Source organism: Lathyrus oleraceus, chromosome 6 (assembly GCF_024323335.1).
Source record: "Lathyrus oleraceus cultivar Zhongwan6 chromosome 6, CAAS_Psat_ZW6_1.0, whole genome shotgun sequence".
Classification (NCBI taxonomy): domain Eukaryota; kingdom Viridiplantae; phylum Streptophyta; class Magnoliopsida; order Fabales; family Fabaceae; genus Lathyrus; species Lathyrus oleraceus.
Window position 1 is genome coordinate 136,980,628 of NC_066584.1, and position 17,270 is coordinate 136,997,897.

General features: G+C 39.1%; 1 pseudogene; it reads right to left on the minus strand.

Moving 5' to 3' along the window:
- Positions 1-11,517: 11,517 nt before the first annotated feature.
- LOC127094417 (protein NSP-INTERACTING KINASE 1-like) lies at positions 11,518-12,663 on the minus strand (annotated as a pseudogene).
- Positions 12,664-17,270: the final 4,607 nt, after the last annotated feature.

The window sequence follows — 17,270 nt, forward strand, 5'->3', positions numbered from 1 at the left end:
TTTTCAGTTATTAGGTGGGAAAGAAAGAATAGAAGAGAGAAGAAATGAGAAGATGTCGACGAAGGACTAAACCTAAGTTTTTTATTAGTGGGCCTGACAAGATTTAAAAATCCTGCTCCTACGTATCTCAAAAGAGAAATCAAGGCTTACGTAGTTCTGGGTAGAAAAATGTTTGTTTGTTGGTCGATTTTAGCGAAAGCTATATTGTATTAATCGACGAAAACATTGTTTTACCCAAAACAGATGAGGAGTGGACGCATACCACACATCGAACAGATTTATAGATCTACATTCGGAAAAGCGTCATTTATCTCTACTCAACAATCGTGGCCGAAACATTGTTTTGTATCACTTAAGATAATATATCTTTCATTTATGAAAAAGGTTTTTGATTAATCGCACGGCGGCGAGAAAAGAGTTTGATCAGTTGGAGGTATTTTGAGTGATGGCGAGAACTTGGATGAGCGAGATATACATCTCGAATCCTAGCCTCAGGAGTGCATGGTATACACCATGTTCCATTTCCATCTTTATTGAAAAAGTATTAAGGTAGGAATTAGGTATTTTGAAGTTTGAAAGACGAGTACTTGTGACCTACAAGCTCTTACAACTTGGGTCTAATACTCGGGACTACGTCTGGACATTCCACCCAGGCAGTCTGTTTCTTTCCAATATTGCTAAGAAAATGATTCGAATATTTATGAATGTTTTGGAGGGAAGACGAATATTTATGGCTTGCAAGCTCTTACAGCTTGAGCCTAATATTCGGGATTACAACTGGATATTCCCTCCAGGTAATCTTTTTCTTCCAACTTTATTAAGAAGATGGTTTGAGATATTTATAGGTGTTTTGGAGAGAAGACGAATATTTATGGCTTGCAAGCTCTTACAGCTTGAGCCTAATATTCGGGATTACAACTGGATATTCCCTTCAGGTAATCTTTTTCTTCCGACTTTATTAAGAAAATGATTTTGAATATCGGAGTGTTAAAGAGAAGACAAATATTTATGGCTTGCAAGCTCTTACAGCTTGAGCCTAATATTCGGGATTACGACTGGACATTCCATCCAGGTAACCTTTTTCTTCCAACTTTCATTTAGAAAATGATTTTGAATATTGGAGTATTAAAGAGAAGACGAATATTAACGGCTTGCAAGCTCTTACAGCTTGAGCCTAATATTCGGGATTACGACTGGACATTCCATCCAGGTAATCTTTTTCTTCACGTTTTATTTAGAAAACGATTTGAATATTAAATTAAAACAATTAAAGTATCGAGGTTTGAAATTATTGAAAGTTTAGTTGATGTTGCTTAAGAGCTCATTGTAAGAAGGCCCAAGAGTAAGCCATGTGAGGTTGATGGCGATGCTTAAAAGCAATCGACTTACAAGGGTATGGAAATGGGCTCGATATTGAATCGAGAAAAATGTGATTTTAATAGTTTAAAATGATTTTGAATGGATGATGAAATTAAAAGAAATCAAATTTGTGCTATTAAACAATAATACAACTACGAGTACGGGTGAAATTATAATAAAACACAAACATAAAAAAAAAAATGAATGCTAAAAGAAATAAAGAAAATGCAATATATGGGTATTGAACCCACTCCACTAAAGACTTAGAATCTACACTCTCTCCACTAGACTGCTTATAATTAGTTGTTATTTTAATACTAACTTAAATATATAAACCAAGATAAATAAAAAAAGAATTAAAATAATAAAAAAAACTAATAAAAAGGAAACTGTTGGACTACCAGTAACTAAACCCAGCCGCTTGGCTGTTGGGTTTTTCAAGGGAATATGAATTGAAAATATGGAAACATTTATTACCTATTTAGAAAGTTTATACAAAATTTTAATGGTTTAAAAAAAAACTCTGTTTAAAACAAATTAAAGAAAAATAAATGGGAATAGTAACAGAGGCCTTCCTCCTCGTCCTCTCCATCTCACGAATCTCTCTTTCCCAAACTCACTCCTTCGCTCTCTCTTCTCTCGGTATCGCCCTCACGCTCTTTCTTCTCTCCCAACCTTACACTTCTCTCTCAAGCGCGCTCTCAACTCACAATCTCACATCCAAAGGCGAGCTACAATCAAAGGTAAAAAGGAAAATCCCCAAATGAAAACTTACTTCCGGCGACGATAATGACTCAGGTAAATCTCGAATCTTCTTCCCTCGCCTCTTTTATCCCGATTCGGCTTTGATTTTGGAATTAGCTTTTATTCCCTTGAGATCGCGGCCGCCTCCAAATTTTAGGGTTTTAGTTTTCAAATTCTCTTTTCCTCCCCTTTTTCGTTGTTCTCACTCACTATTTATCCCTCAAGAATTAGGGTTTTCAGGTTTAGTCTGGTGTAATTCAAAAGGGGAAAATTCCAGAAGCGCTTTTTTGGTGCTCAGAATTGGAGTGCCTTCTTTGATGATTGGACTCGGAAAGGTAATCTGAACCACACTTTCTCCAATTGTTTTGTCTGGATGCCAAATTGGGAATTCTTTGAAATTTTACTGCTTGGTAATTAATTGCGTTTTACTACGGTGAAATTGGTGAGCATTGGTTTGATTTTGCCTTGATTTCAATGTTTTTTCTAGGTTTGATTGAGAAATTCTTGGATTCGCATCTAGTTTGTCTTCTGTAGGCCTATCATTCACCAAAAGACGCTCTGAAGTTTCACCTCCAGCTTTTGAACCAGGGTGCTATTGCTGCTTTTCACTGTGACTTCCATTAGAACCAGGACCACTCATTGCAGTTGTCATTAAGGCAAAATTTGGTGTCTGCATTGGCATTGCAAAAACTCTGAGCGTAAATATTCCTTGTGGGGCGATTGACTTGTGGAAGTGCAGGTTATGGTCACGGTTGTTCTTCCGGCAGGGTCATGGCAGGTTGTACAACGCTAACCAACAGTATCGACGGCTGCAAAGAAAACAGAGCGCACAACCAATGTGATATCGGCATCATCGGTAAAGATTGCTCCGGGTAAATTAGTCCTCTCAAAAACTTCAGCAATCAGGTTTGTAATTATCAATGGAGTAGTTGGCGCACCCTTCCAGACAACCAAGTTACTGCCGACTAGTGCAATGTAAGCATTCCATCCTGATGTATGCCAATTTCATGAGCAAAATCATTAGCCCCCACAAGAGCCTGGTGCGGTTGTAACTGCAAACCAGAGTACTTTTCAACCATTTTGCTTGTTGTAACACCCTTCTAAAATACCCCAATAATTAATTAATTCAACAAAATATAAATCAGAGTAGATATGCAATATCAGGGTGTCACACTTGACACTTCACACCATTCACCAAAATATCTTGTCATGCTCATTTATTAATCAAAATAAAACATTGCACAATACGCAGCGGATAGAGATCTAATCAATCATGCAAACCATGTAACGCATTACATGTAAAGTTGTTCAACAACCAAAATGAAAACAAAGTAAAACATCCCGTCCCGATGTTACATAGACCAGAGCATGACCCACTAAGGACTATACTAGACTCCAAGCACTAGCTTCTACTCAATCACTGCTCGTTACCTGAAACATAGTTGTAAGGGTGAGTTCCTCAATCGATATAATAAGCATTATAAAATATCATGTAATGCTAAGTAATTTAACACATTTCATCACCCAAATCAGATCACACATTCAGCAACGGCAACGTCAACTCAAAATCATAATCATACTCAACCCAACACAAAACACACGTATAATATTGGAATACATCCATTCATATTATACGCCATACATACATTATGCAATGAGACTCCATGCATGCGGTACCGACTATTCGTGAACACATAGTTCAACCTCACCGATCAAATCCAGATACGGCTACCAAGCTCACTAGTCCCACTCATTTGAGACCTAGTGACTCACTCACTAATTCCTCACCATGGGAATTAGCTACCACCCCAAGGGCTATGCTATGCACGCTAAATCACCTAGCATGCAAACATCAACAACAATCCACAATAACTCACTCACTAATTCCTCACCATGGGAATTAGCTACCACCATAAAGGCCATATTATACACGCTAAATCACCTAGCATGCAACCATCAACAACAATCCACAATGGACATATGCTCACACTCTAAGCCATAAACAGTCCATTCACAATTGCATACATAACAGATACATTCACAGTATTATGCATACCATCATACATCATCAGCATATTTATCACAGAATCATATTCATATCATGCCAAATAATAAATCACAGTATTAGCACACTCTACTAATACCTATACTGCTCAAAACAACGGGAAATGATCCCTACTATATCGTACACCAATATAGGCCAAACGTCAAATATGTACACAATATTTGAATATCAATTTTCCACTTTCCAAACAGTGTTAACCGGTTAACGCCCTGGGTTAACCGGTTAACGCAACAGAGAACACGCTTCCTGGCACATTTTAACAGTGTTAACCGGTTAACGCCCTGGGTTAACCGGTTAACGCAACACAGACAGCAATTTCTCATAATTCATAACAGTGTTAACCGGTTAACACCCTGGGTTAACCGGTTAACGCAAGACAGAAAGCTGTTCCTGCGCTAACACGAACAGAATGCAGAATTACCCGCATTTCTCGCCGTCGGAGGACTTCCGGACCTCCGATTTCAATTCCGTAAAAAGCTACACGTCCAGAAATTTACGATTCACCCACATATAGATTCAATTACAGTTTTAACATAACTTATTCATCATCATTTACAGCATTCCTCATCCCAATTAGGGTCAATTCAATGGCTTATTACTACCCATTACATGTTAATCCATAATACCCATTAAACGACGATAAACCCCCCTTACCTGAGTTAATCCGGCAATCCTTTAGCTTCAAGCTTTTCCTTTTCTTCAACCTTTGTTCTCTTGCTCTTCTTCTTTGTCCTTTTCTCACTTTCTGTCGCTTCTCTGGTTTTCACGTGAAAAAACCCTTTTTACCAAATGGAACTCTTTATATATATTCCAACTTTATATTCCAATAATAATAATTCCAATAATAATCCAATTATTTAATTAAATTAATAAATATACTATTAACTTAAATTAAATAATTATCATATTTTTATCGGGGTGTTACAACTCTCCCCCACTAAAAGAGTTTTCGTCCTCGAAAACATACCTCAAGCGAATAACTCCGGATAAGACTCCTTCATCTGACTCTCAAGTTCCCAAGTCACATTGCCACCTGCTGGTCATCCCCAAGCTACCTTTACCAAAGCAATCTCTTTACCCCGCAACTACTTCAACTCTCGATCCTCGATCCTCATAGGTGATGTTTCAACAGTCAGGTTATCTCTCACCTGTACATCATCTACTTGGACCACATGCGACGGATCAGGAATGTACCTCCTCAACTGAGACACATGAAAAACCTCATGCAAATTCACAAGTGACGGCGGTAAAGCGATACGATAGGCTACCTCCCCTATCCTCTCCAAAATCTGATAAGGACCAATAAATCGAGGTGTCAACTTCTTCGACTTCAAAGCTCTACCAACCCCAGTTATCGGAGTAACACGAAGAAACACATGATCTCCCTCTTGGAACTCAAGTGACTTCCTTCTCTTGTCGTGATAACTCTTCTGACGACTCTGAGCAATCCTCATCTTCTCCTGAATCATCTTAATCTTTTCCGTAGTTTGTTGAACAATCTCCGGTCCAACCACAACACTCTCACCGGTCTCATACCAACATAAAGGTGTCCGACATCTCCTACCATACAAAGCTTCAAACGGTGCCATACCAATGCTCGAATGAAAACTATTGTTGTAGGTAAACTCAATCAAAGGTAAATAGCAATCCCAAGCACCTCCCTTTTCCAAAACACAAGCCCTCAAAAGATCCTCCAGTGACTGAATTGTCCTCTCAGTCTGACCATCAGTCTGCGGATGATATGCAGAACTCAATCTCAACTTAGTTCCCAAAGCCCTCTGCAAGCCTTCCCAGAACTTCGATGTAAATCTAGGATCTCTGTCCGAAACAATACTCGACGGAATACCATGCAAACTTACAATTTTCTCAACATACAACTCAGCTAATCTCTCTAACGGATAATCCATTCTGATCGGAATGAAATGAGCCGATTTTGTCAATCTGTCAACAATCACCCAAATAGCTTCAAAATTCTTAATTGTCCTCGGTAAACCAGAAACAAAATCCATACTGATACTATCCCACTTCCACTCTGGAATAGCCAACGGTTGCATTAGCCCAGACGGCTTCTGATGCTCAATCTTTGACTTCTGACAAGTCAAACAGGAATAAACAAAACTCGCAATTTCTCTTTTCATTCCCGGCCACCAAAATAACTTTTTCAAATCATGATACATCTTCGTAGCCCCAAGATGAATACTCAGGCCACTACGATGTCCTTCCTCAAGAATACTCTTCTTAAGTTCGGTAACATCCGGAATACACACCCGATTACCAAATTTCAAAACACCATTCTCATCAACTCTGAATTCACCACCTTGACCTTGATTCACTAGAGTCAACTTATCAACCAAAAGCACATCGGATTTTTGACCCTCTCTAATCTCATCCAGAATACCACTCGTTAACTTCAACATTCCCAGTTTAACACTATTGTGAGTACTCTCACACACCAAACTCAAGTCTCTAAACTGCTCAATTAAATCCAATTCCTTAACCATTAACATAGACATATGCAATGATTTCCGACTCAATGCATCAGCCACTACGTTTGCTTTACCCGGATGGTAATTCAAACCAAAGTCATAATCCTTCAGAAACTCTAACCATCTCCTCTGTCTCATATTCAGCTCTTTCTGATCAAACAAATACTTTAAACTTTTATGGTCACTGAAAACCTCAAATCTTGACCCGTACAAGTAATGCCTCCATAACTTCAGAACAAATACCACAGCCGCCAACTCTAAATCGTGCGTCGGATAGTTCCTCTCATGAACCTTCAGTTGTCTCGAAGCATAAGCTACAACCTGCTTATTCTGCATCAAAACACCACCCAAACCCAACAATGAAGCATCACAGTAAACCTCAAATGGTTCCGATGGACTTGGTAATATCAGAATAGGAGCAGTAGTTAACCTTCTCTTTAACTCTTGGAAACCTTCTTCACATTTTGAGTCCCAAACAAACGCTTGCCCCTTTCTAGTCAACATCGTCAACGGTAACGCCAACTTAGAAAATCCCTCAATGAATTTCCTATAATAACCTGCAAGTCCAAGAAAACTCCTTATCTCAGGAACCGACTTCGGAGCTTCCCACTTAGATACCGCTTCTATCTTAGAAGGATCAACAACAATACCACCTCTTGAAACCACATGACCAAGAAAACTAACCTCTTCTAACCAAAATTCATACTTAGACAGTTTAGCAAATAACTTCTTTTCTCGTAGAACTCCTAAAACCACTCTCAAATGTTCAACATGCTCTTCTTCAGATTTCGAATACACCAAAATATCGTCAATAAACACCACAACAAACTTGTCTAGGTACGGATGGAAAATCCTATTCATATACTCCATAAATACCCCAGGCGCATTAGTCACACCAAAAGGCATTACAGAATACTCATAATGTCCATACCTTGTTCTGAAAGCAGTCTTCTGAATATCCTCAGTTTTCACACGTATCTGATGATACCCCGATCTCAAATCTATTTTGCTGAACACACTCGCACCAACCAGCGGATCCATCAAATCATCAATCCTCGGCAAAGGATACCGATTCTTGATCGTCACTTTATTCAGTTTCCTGTAGTCCACACACAACCTCATAGTACCTTCTTTCTTCTTAACCAATAACACTGGTGGGCCCCACGGCGACACACTCGGACGAATAAATTTCTTATCCAACAGATCTTCCAACTGACTTTTCAATTCAGTTAACTCAACAGCAGACATACGGTACGGAGCCATCGATATCGGCCTAGTACCAGGTACCAAATCAATCGAGAACTCAACTTCACGCTCTGGCGGTAATTCATTCACTTCTTCGGGAAACACATCAGGAAAATCACACACCATGGCTAGATCGCAAATCACCAGTTTATCTTTAGCCTCCAAAGTCGCTAACAGCATAAACAACTCTGCCCCATCTGCTACTGCCTCATTCACCTGCCTTGCTGATAGAAACAAACTCTTTCCTTCCTCAATCTCAGGAAAGATCACAGTCTTATCAAAACAGTTGATATAAACTCGGTTAAACACCAACCAGTTCATACCCAGGATAACATCAATCTGCACTAGTGGAAGACACACGAGGTCCATCCCAAAGTCTCTACCAAAAATACTCAAAGGACAATTTAAACAAACTGAAGTAGTAGTCACTGAACCCTTCGCAGGAGTATCAATCACCATACTCCCATCCATCTCAGATATCTCTAAATTAAGTTTCACAGCACAATCCAAAGATATAAAGGAATGAGTCGCACCTGTGTCAATAATAGCTACAAGAGGAAAGCCATTAATATAACACGTACCTCGGATCAAACGATCATCTGCAGAAGTCTCAGAACCCGATAAAGCAAAGACCTTGCCTCCCGACTGGTTCTCTTTCTTCGGCTTAGGACACTGTGGACTGATATGACCCACCTCTCCACAGTTGAAACAAGTCATAGTCTTCAACCGGCACTCTGCAGCCAAGTGACCACCTTTGCCACACTTGAAACACTTCTTCTCAGCACTGGTACACTCATGGATACGATGTCCAGCCTGACCACATCTGTAACACTTAGCAGGGGCATTGGAGTCTCCCCCACCAGGTCTCCTCATCCCACTCTATCTCTGGAAACCTTTGCCAGCTGCATACGGTTTCCCACGATCATTCTGATTCTTGCCTTTCCTATCAACCCTCTGTTGATAGCTCTCCGCTCTGGCCTTGGTATCCTGTTCAAAGATCCTGCAACAGTCAACCAGGTCAGAAAATACTCTGATCCGCTGATACCCAATAGCCTGCTTGATCTCGGGACGCAACCCACTCTCAAACTTCACACATTTTGAAAATTCCCCAGTAGCCTCATCATAGGGAGTGTAATACTTCGACAGCTCTGTGAACTTAGCAGCATACTCAGTAACAGACCGGTTGCCCTGCTTCAATTCTAAGAACTCTATCTCTTTCTTTCCTCTGACATCCTCTGGAAAGTACTTCCTCAGGAATCTCTCTCTGAACACCGCCCAAGTGATCTCAACACTCCCAGCAGCTTCCAACTCAGTGCGGGCAGCAACCCACCAATCATCTGCTTCCTCTGACAGCATATGCGTACCGAACATGACCTTCTGGTTATCGGCACACTCAGTCACTCGGAAGATCCTCTCGATCTCCTTCAACCACTTCTGAGCACCATCTGGATCGTATGCTCCCTTGAACATTGGAGGATTGTTCTTCTGGAACTCACTCAGTTGACGAGCAGCTCCCAGTCCCACAACATTCGGATTTCCTCCAAGTACTCCAGCTAGCATACCCAGAGCCTCAGCAATCGCAGCATCATCTCTACCTCTTCCAGCCATCTCTATTCTGAAAACCCAACAAGCTAAAACAATAAGTACTGATAGGGTTACACAACACCTATCACGTACAGGGAAACAGAATAATTACGACTCGACTCGACCGACTATGCTCTGATACCACTAATGTAACACCCTTCTAAAATACCCCAATAATTAATTAATTCAACAAAATATAAATCAGAGTAGATATGCAATATCAGGGTGTCACACTTGACACTTCACACCAGTCACCAAAATATCTTGTCATGCTCATTTATTAATCAAAATAAAACATTGCACAATACGCAGCGGATAGAGATCTAATCAATCATGCAAACCATGTAACGCATTACATGTAAAGTTGTTCAACAACCAAAATGAAAACAAAGTAAAACATCCCGTCCCGATGTTACATAGACCAGAGCATGACCCACTAAGGACTATACTAGACTCCAAGCACTAGCTTCTACTCAATCACTGCTCGTTACCTGAAACATAGTTGTAAGGGTGAGTTCCTCAATCGATATAATAAGCATTATAAAATATCATGTAATGCTAAGTAATTTAACACATTTCATCACCCAAATCAGATCACACATTCAGCAACGACAACGTCAACTCAAAATCATAATCATACTCAACCCAACACAAAACACACGTATGATATTGGAATACATCCATTCATATTATACGCCATACATACATTATGCAATGAGACTCCATGCATGCGGTACCGACTATTCGTGAACACATAGTTCAACCTCACCGATCAAATCCAGATACGGCTACCAAGCTCACTAGTCCCACTCATTTGAGACCTAGTGACTCACTCACTAATTTCTCACCATGGGAATTAGCTACCACCCCAAGGGCTATGCTATGCACGCTAAATCACCTAGCATGCAAACATCAACAACAATCCACAATAACTCACTCACTAATTCCTCACCATGGGAATTAGCTACCACCATAAAGGCCATACTATACACGCTAAATCACCTAGCATGCAACCATCAACAACAATCCACAATGGACATATGCTCACACTCTAAGCCATAAACAGTCCATTCACAATTGCATACATAACAGATACATTCACAGTATTATGCATACCATCATACATCATCAGCATATTTATCACAGAATCATATTCATATCATGCCAAATAATAAATCACAGTATTAGCACACTCTACTAATACCTATACTGCTCAAAACAACGGGAAATGATCCCTACTATATCGTACACCAATATAGGCCAAACGTCAAATATGTACACAATATTTGAATATCAATTTTCCACTTTCCAAATAGTGTTAACCGGTTAACGCCCTGGGTTAACCGGTTAACGCAACACAGAACACGCTTCCTGGCACATTTTAACAGTGTTAACCGGTTAACGCCCTGGGTTAACCGGTTAACGCAACACAGACAACAATTTCTCATAATTCATAACAGTGTTAACCGGTTAACACCCTGGGTTAACCGGTTAACGCAAGACAGAAAGCTGTTCCTGCGCTAACACGAACAGAATGCAGAATTACCCGCATTTCTCGCTGTCGGAGGACTTCCGGACCTCCGATTTCAATTCCGTAAAAAGCTACACGTCCAGAAATTTACGATTCACCCACATATAGATTCAATTACAGTTTTAACATAACTTATTCATCATCATTTACAGCATTCCTCATCCCAATTAGGGTCAATTCAATGGCTTATTACTATCCATTACATGTTAATCCATAATACCCATTAAACGACGATAAACCCCCTTACCTGAGTTAATCCGGCAATCCTTTAGCTTCAAGCTTTTCCTTTTCTTCAACCTTTGTTCTCTTGCTCTTCCTCTTTGTCCTTTTCTCACTTTCTGTCGCTTCTCTGGTTTTCACGTGAAAAAACCCTTTTTACCAAATGGAACTCTTTATATATATTCCAACTTTATATTCCAATAATAATAATTCCAATAATAATCCAATTATTTAATTAAATTAATAAATATACTATTAACTTAAATTAAATAATTATCATATTTTTATCGGGGTGTTACACTTGTCATATAAATGTGCCTTGTATTGATTTCAGTGTGGAGATTGTTGAAGATATATCCTCCGTATTTCAAGGCCATCACAACTTCTTCCAAGGAGGCATTTCCATCTCTAAGCCTCTTTATAGCGACAAGCGTACCGTCCGAAAGAATTCCTTTGTAGACAATGCCGAAGCCGCCTTTTCCTAATATGTTTTTGTTGCTGAAGTTGTGAGTAGCAATTTGGAGTTCTCTTAATTGGAACCTCTTCAAGTTTCCTAGGTAGACTTCTTCGTGATGTCGGTCTTTAACATCAAAGAATGTTTGTTGATTATGTTTGTGTCTCCTCCATAGTAAAAATCCGAAACCAAGGACTAATAAGCAAAGGCATCCAAGACTTAAACCAAACGCAATGACCCTTTTGTGAGCTTTTGTTCTTCTTGATGGTAATGCATCATTAGTATTGTTTAAGTTCATTGACATAGGCGTGAATTTCATCCCATGACAGTTTGTTTCTTTTGCTGTAGCACAGACCAGAGGGTTTCCAACAATACTGAATGATTTGGCCAAGATTCTAGGCACACTGCCACTAAGATTGTTGAATGACAAATCAAGAAAAGTAAGTTGCGCCATGTTCGCCAATGACTCGGGACATTCACCAGAAAAACTGTTATTATTAAGCCTCAAGTATTGAAGCTTTCTCAGATGACCAAGAGAAGTAGGAATCTTTCCATTGAAGAAGTTATCAGAAAGATCAAGTGTTTGAAGCATGGAAAGTTTTCCTAGCTCTGAACTGATTGGTCCAGTTATGTTGTTATTCTGTAACATAATAGTTTGAAGATTTGTTAACCTTCCAATACTTGGTGATAATGTACCAGATAAATTCTGACTAGGAATTCCCAAACTAATAACAAGATTCTCAGTAGAACAAGTAATCATATTCCAACTACATGGATCAACAGCATCACCATCCAATTCACTAGAACTCCATGAGGATCCATTAATGAAGCTTTTATACTCATCAAAGCTTGAACTTCAAAGTTAATTCCTTTAGGAGAAAGCAAAGCATTAGTAGAACACAAAAACAAGAACAATGTCACAAAACATAGAAAACCTTCTCCTCTTGAAATTTTCATTAGGATTTTTCTAAGGGTAGATGTTTTTTTGTTATTATGTTCTTTTCAATTTTTCTGTTATGGCTTTTTAATTGAAACATGGACTGCTGTGACGTTGCAGGTTGGATAGAATTGACCGCATCGCCGAAGGCTGCATAGCAGATGACGTTTGCATAACTGATTTGAGAGGTATTCGACTGGTTTGGTTGCAGAAGGCTCCGCTGTTGTTGTTGCTGCATCTGAGATAGCATATGCTTCATAACCGGTTGCTGCTGCTGGGACTGCTAAAGATATGGATGGAATTCAATGGAGATGCCGGATTTGAAGACTGTTACCGCTCAAGCTTCGCAAAAAAATCTGATTGTGATCCATGACCACTACATTGTGCAACCAAATGGCATAAGAATAGCTTCCGCCACAAAATGTAATTGCCCATGGCTCGGAAACTGACTCTGAAGTTGCTCAGAATCTAAAATGAATTGCTCATTCGGCGGCGGAAACTCTCTGTTAATAGCACGTACCCGTTTTGGACGAAACAACAACCTCTCTAAAGTAAGTAGTGCAAATGCAGTTGTCTTTTCTACTGCCTTCTTTGGAGATTTCCTTGGCCTTTGAAGGAGACTCGGGAGTACTGGCAGCAGCGTTTTCATTCCTCTTTGGCAAAAGCAACGAGGTTGATGTTAGGTAGAACACCACCACGAGCTATGGTAACACCAGCAAGCAATTTTCCAAGCTCTTCATCATTCCTTATAGCCAAACAAATGCCTTGGACTGATTGGAATATGAATGATTGTTTACTAAATTGTATTGAATGGAAATTGATGTATTCTCATCCGTTAGCTTGTTAGGATTGAATGGATTTGGATGTGAAATGGTTTAAATTGGTTCCAAATGAATAATGAAAATGGATATGGATTTCAGATATGGAATTAAAAATAGAGTTGGGTTGTTGGATTGGAAAAAATGGATTTAATTGTGGGTTCAAGGAATTTGGATATTTGATTATAAAAATGGATATGGATTTTTAGGAATGATCCAAGACTAATCTAAATATCAATTTAGATAATAATAACAAATCAGCAAAAACCAAATTAAAATCAAATTAATCTATAATTCGTTAAAATTACTTTGATATCAACTCTAACATTCATTTGGAAATTAAAATCAATTAGAGTTTGAATCATTAGTAAAATAAACAATTAAGATTAAATTGAAATTTGGAATTAAACTTAATTCGAAATTAAAATCAAATTGAAAATTAAAAAAAAGTCAAATAATTAAAATCCATTTTATAATCAAAAACATCATGATCAAGAAGCTAGATAATGACCAACGTCTATCAATAAACAAAATGGATTTGGGAATGAATGTATGCAAATGAATTTTAGGCCAAGTGCCAAATAAAAATAAAAAATTCAGGACCAAAATCGGGGTATGATAGTTGCCCCTATTTAAGCGTCTTCAAATAGAGAATATGAAGCATGACGTTCTTCATATGATCATAGTGGGAGATGGTTAAATACTAAGAAGACTCAGATTTTGATCCTGAATCCCTATGACATGGTGTGATATGATATGATATGCATGACATGATATGTGTGGATGCATGATTCTTTTTTTTTAATTTTCTTCCCTGCTAGGGATATGGTGGACCCTTGACAGGGGATGCTACTAGATAGACCAAGTTGTGGGAAATGCTGATGGTCCACAGGAAGACAGACAAGTGGTAAGAAACAAACTCGCTGGGGAAAACAAATCCTGCTGGAGAGTCAAACACACACTGGGGAGTAATCTAAGTGGAATTTGATAAGCAGCATTCGGAGTACAAGAGATTTAGTGAGTAAGTTCACATATGACTTACCAGACCTGAATAACGAAGAAAAGGCATAACAGGTTCAGACACAACAAAACAGGTTCATATATGACCTGACAATGCTGGGGAATAATCATGGAGAATAACTCTTCAGAACAGGTTCATGTATGACCTGACACCGGAATAAAGCTCAACAACAGATTCATACATGACCTGAATAGTATTGAACAAATAGAGAAAAAATCTTCAGAGCAGGTTCAAGTATGACCTGACCCCGGAATAAAAGCTCAACAACAGGTTCATACATGACCTGAATAGTATTGAACAAAAAATTGGAAAAACTCTTCAGAGCAGGTTCAAGTATGACCTGACCTGACACCGGAATAAAGCTCAACAACAGGTTCATACATGACCTGAATAGTATTGAACAGAAAATTAGAAAAACTCTTCAGAGCAGGTTCAAGTATGACCTGACCTGACACCGGAATAAAGCTCAACAACAGGTTCATACATGACCTGAATAGTATTGAACAAACAGAGAAAAAATCTTCAGAGCAGGTTCAAGTATGACCTGACACCGGAATAAAGCTCAACAACAGGTTCATACATGACCTGAATAGTATTGAACAAACAGAGGAAAAATCTTTAGGGCAGGTTCAAGTATGACCTGACACCGGAATGAAGCTCAACAACAGGTTCATGCATGACCTGAATAGTATTGAACAATCAGAGGAAAAATCTTCAGAGCAGGTTCAAGTATGACCTGACCTGACACCGGAATAAAGCTCAACAACAGGTTCATACATGACCTGAATAGTATTGAACAAACAGAGAAAAAATCTTCAGAGCAGGTTCAAGTATGACCTGACACCGGAATAAAGCTCAACAACAGGTTCATACATGACCTGAATAGTATTGAACAAAAATTGGAAAAACTCTTCAGAGCAGGTTCAAGTATGACCTGACACCGGAATAAAGCTCAACAACAGGTTCATACATGACCTGCATAGTATTGAACAAAAATTGGAAAAACTCTTCAGAGCAGGTTCAAGTATGACCTGACCCCGGAATAAAAGCTCAACAACAGGTTCATACATGACCTGAATAGTATTGAACAAAAGTTGGAAAAACCCTTCAGAGCAGGTTCAAGTATGACCTGACCCCGGAATAAAAGCTCAACAACAGGTTCATACATGACCTGAATAGTATTGAACAAAAGTTGGAAAAACCCTTCAGAGCAGGTTCAAGTATGACCTGACCTCGGAATGAAAGCTCAACAACAGGTTCATACATGACCTGAATGGTATTGAACAAAAATTGGAGAAACTCTTCAGAGCAGGTTCAAGTATGACCTGACCCCGGAATAAAAGGTTCAACAACAGATTCACATATGACCTGAATAGTATTGAACAAAACTGGAAAAAACTCTTCAGAGCAGGTTCAAGTATGACCTGACCCCGGAATAAAAGGTTCAACAACAGGTTCACATATGACCTGAATAGTATTGAACAAAACTGGAAAAAACTCTTCAGAGCAGGTTCAAGTATGACCTGACCCCGGAATAAAAGGTTCAACAACAGGTTCACATATGACCTGAATAGTATTGAACAAAAATTGGAAAAACTCTTCAGAGCAAGTTCAAGTATGACCTGACCCCGGAATAAGGGTTCAACAACAGGTTCATACATGACCTGAATGGTATTGAACAAAAAATTGGATTTGAAAATGACTGCGAAAACCGGATGTGGGTTTAAGGGCACCAAATACAAACTGGAATTAGAGGTCAAAAGACATAGGATCAACAATAAGACCTAGGTCAATGCATAATGAGCACGAAGTACATTTCGGCTATGCATGATTTGAATTTCCTTTTATGCATGATATATGAATGATCATGATTATGAGAATGATGACACTGGGCAGACTGGGAGTTTGTAAAGGCTTTTTATGGAAGCTCATGATTCCTCAACACCGAGAACTCAACCAAATATTTTATGATAGATGTTATCAAAGGAGAATTTTATCCAGCTTGACAGCCACAACTTAGCCAATGGGATCCTTTTGGAGGATTAATGAATCGTGCTAGCATAATTTTCGGGCACTCGTCTTAAACTCAAAAGTTGTTGACGTATGGCAGAATTTGTTTGAGCAGTTTGAAAGCACGAAGAAAGAGGTTCTGCCCCTCTGTGGCTCATCTTGCCCCAGTTTGTTGGGTCTTTGAAAATGTTCACTTTGAAAGTGAGTTTGGAAACAACTTGCCATGAGACTACCTCGAGATGGCTTGCCCCAAGTGTTTGAAACTTGTAATGGTCTTGACTAACCAAATGTTGGAATGGTAGACTCTTGATTGATTGTCCTTTGGATAGCTGGACTCATTGAGCTCTGAGGTGGTTTGCCCCGGACTAAGTCTTGAAGCAAATTACTCTTGGCTAACTGAACCATGGAGTGATTGGACTTACTGAGCTCTGAGGTGGCTTGCCCCGGTCTGATTCTTGAAGCAGATTACTCTTGGCTAGATGACCCTTAGGGTGACTAGCTCGAATTAACTGATGCTCAAAGTGACTTGCCCTGACTAGACTTCTTTCACTCCATCAATTTCCTCAACTGCATATTGTTGGAATTTCTTTGATGCTAAGTGTTGACTCCCAAATAAGACTGTGCATTCAAAAAATGGTAATTTTAATGCAATGTTTATGCAAAAATTTGAACTCAAAGTTTATTGATATGAATGGGTGAAATACAGTGAACGAGTCGTTGATAAGAACACAATGGTGATCAAGTCATTCACTGTATGCAAGTTGGTGCCATCAAATGATTAACAAAAATCGTTTGGA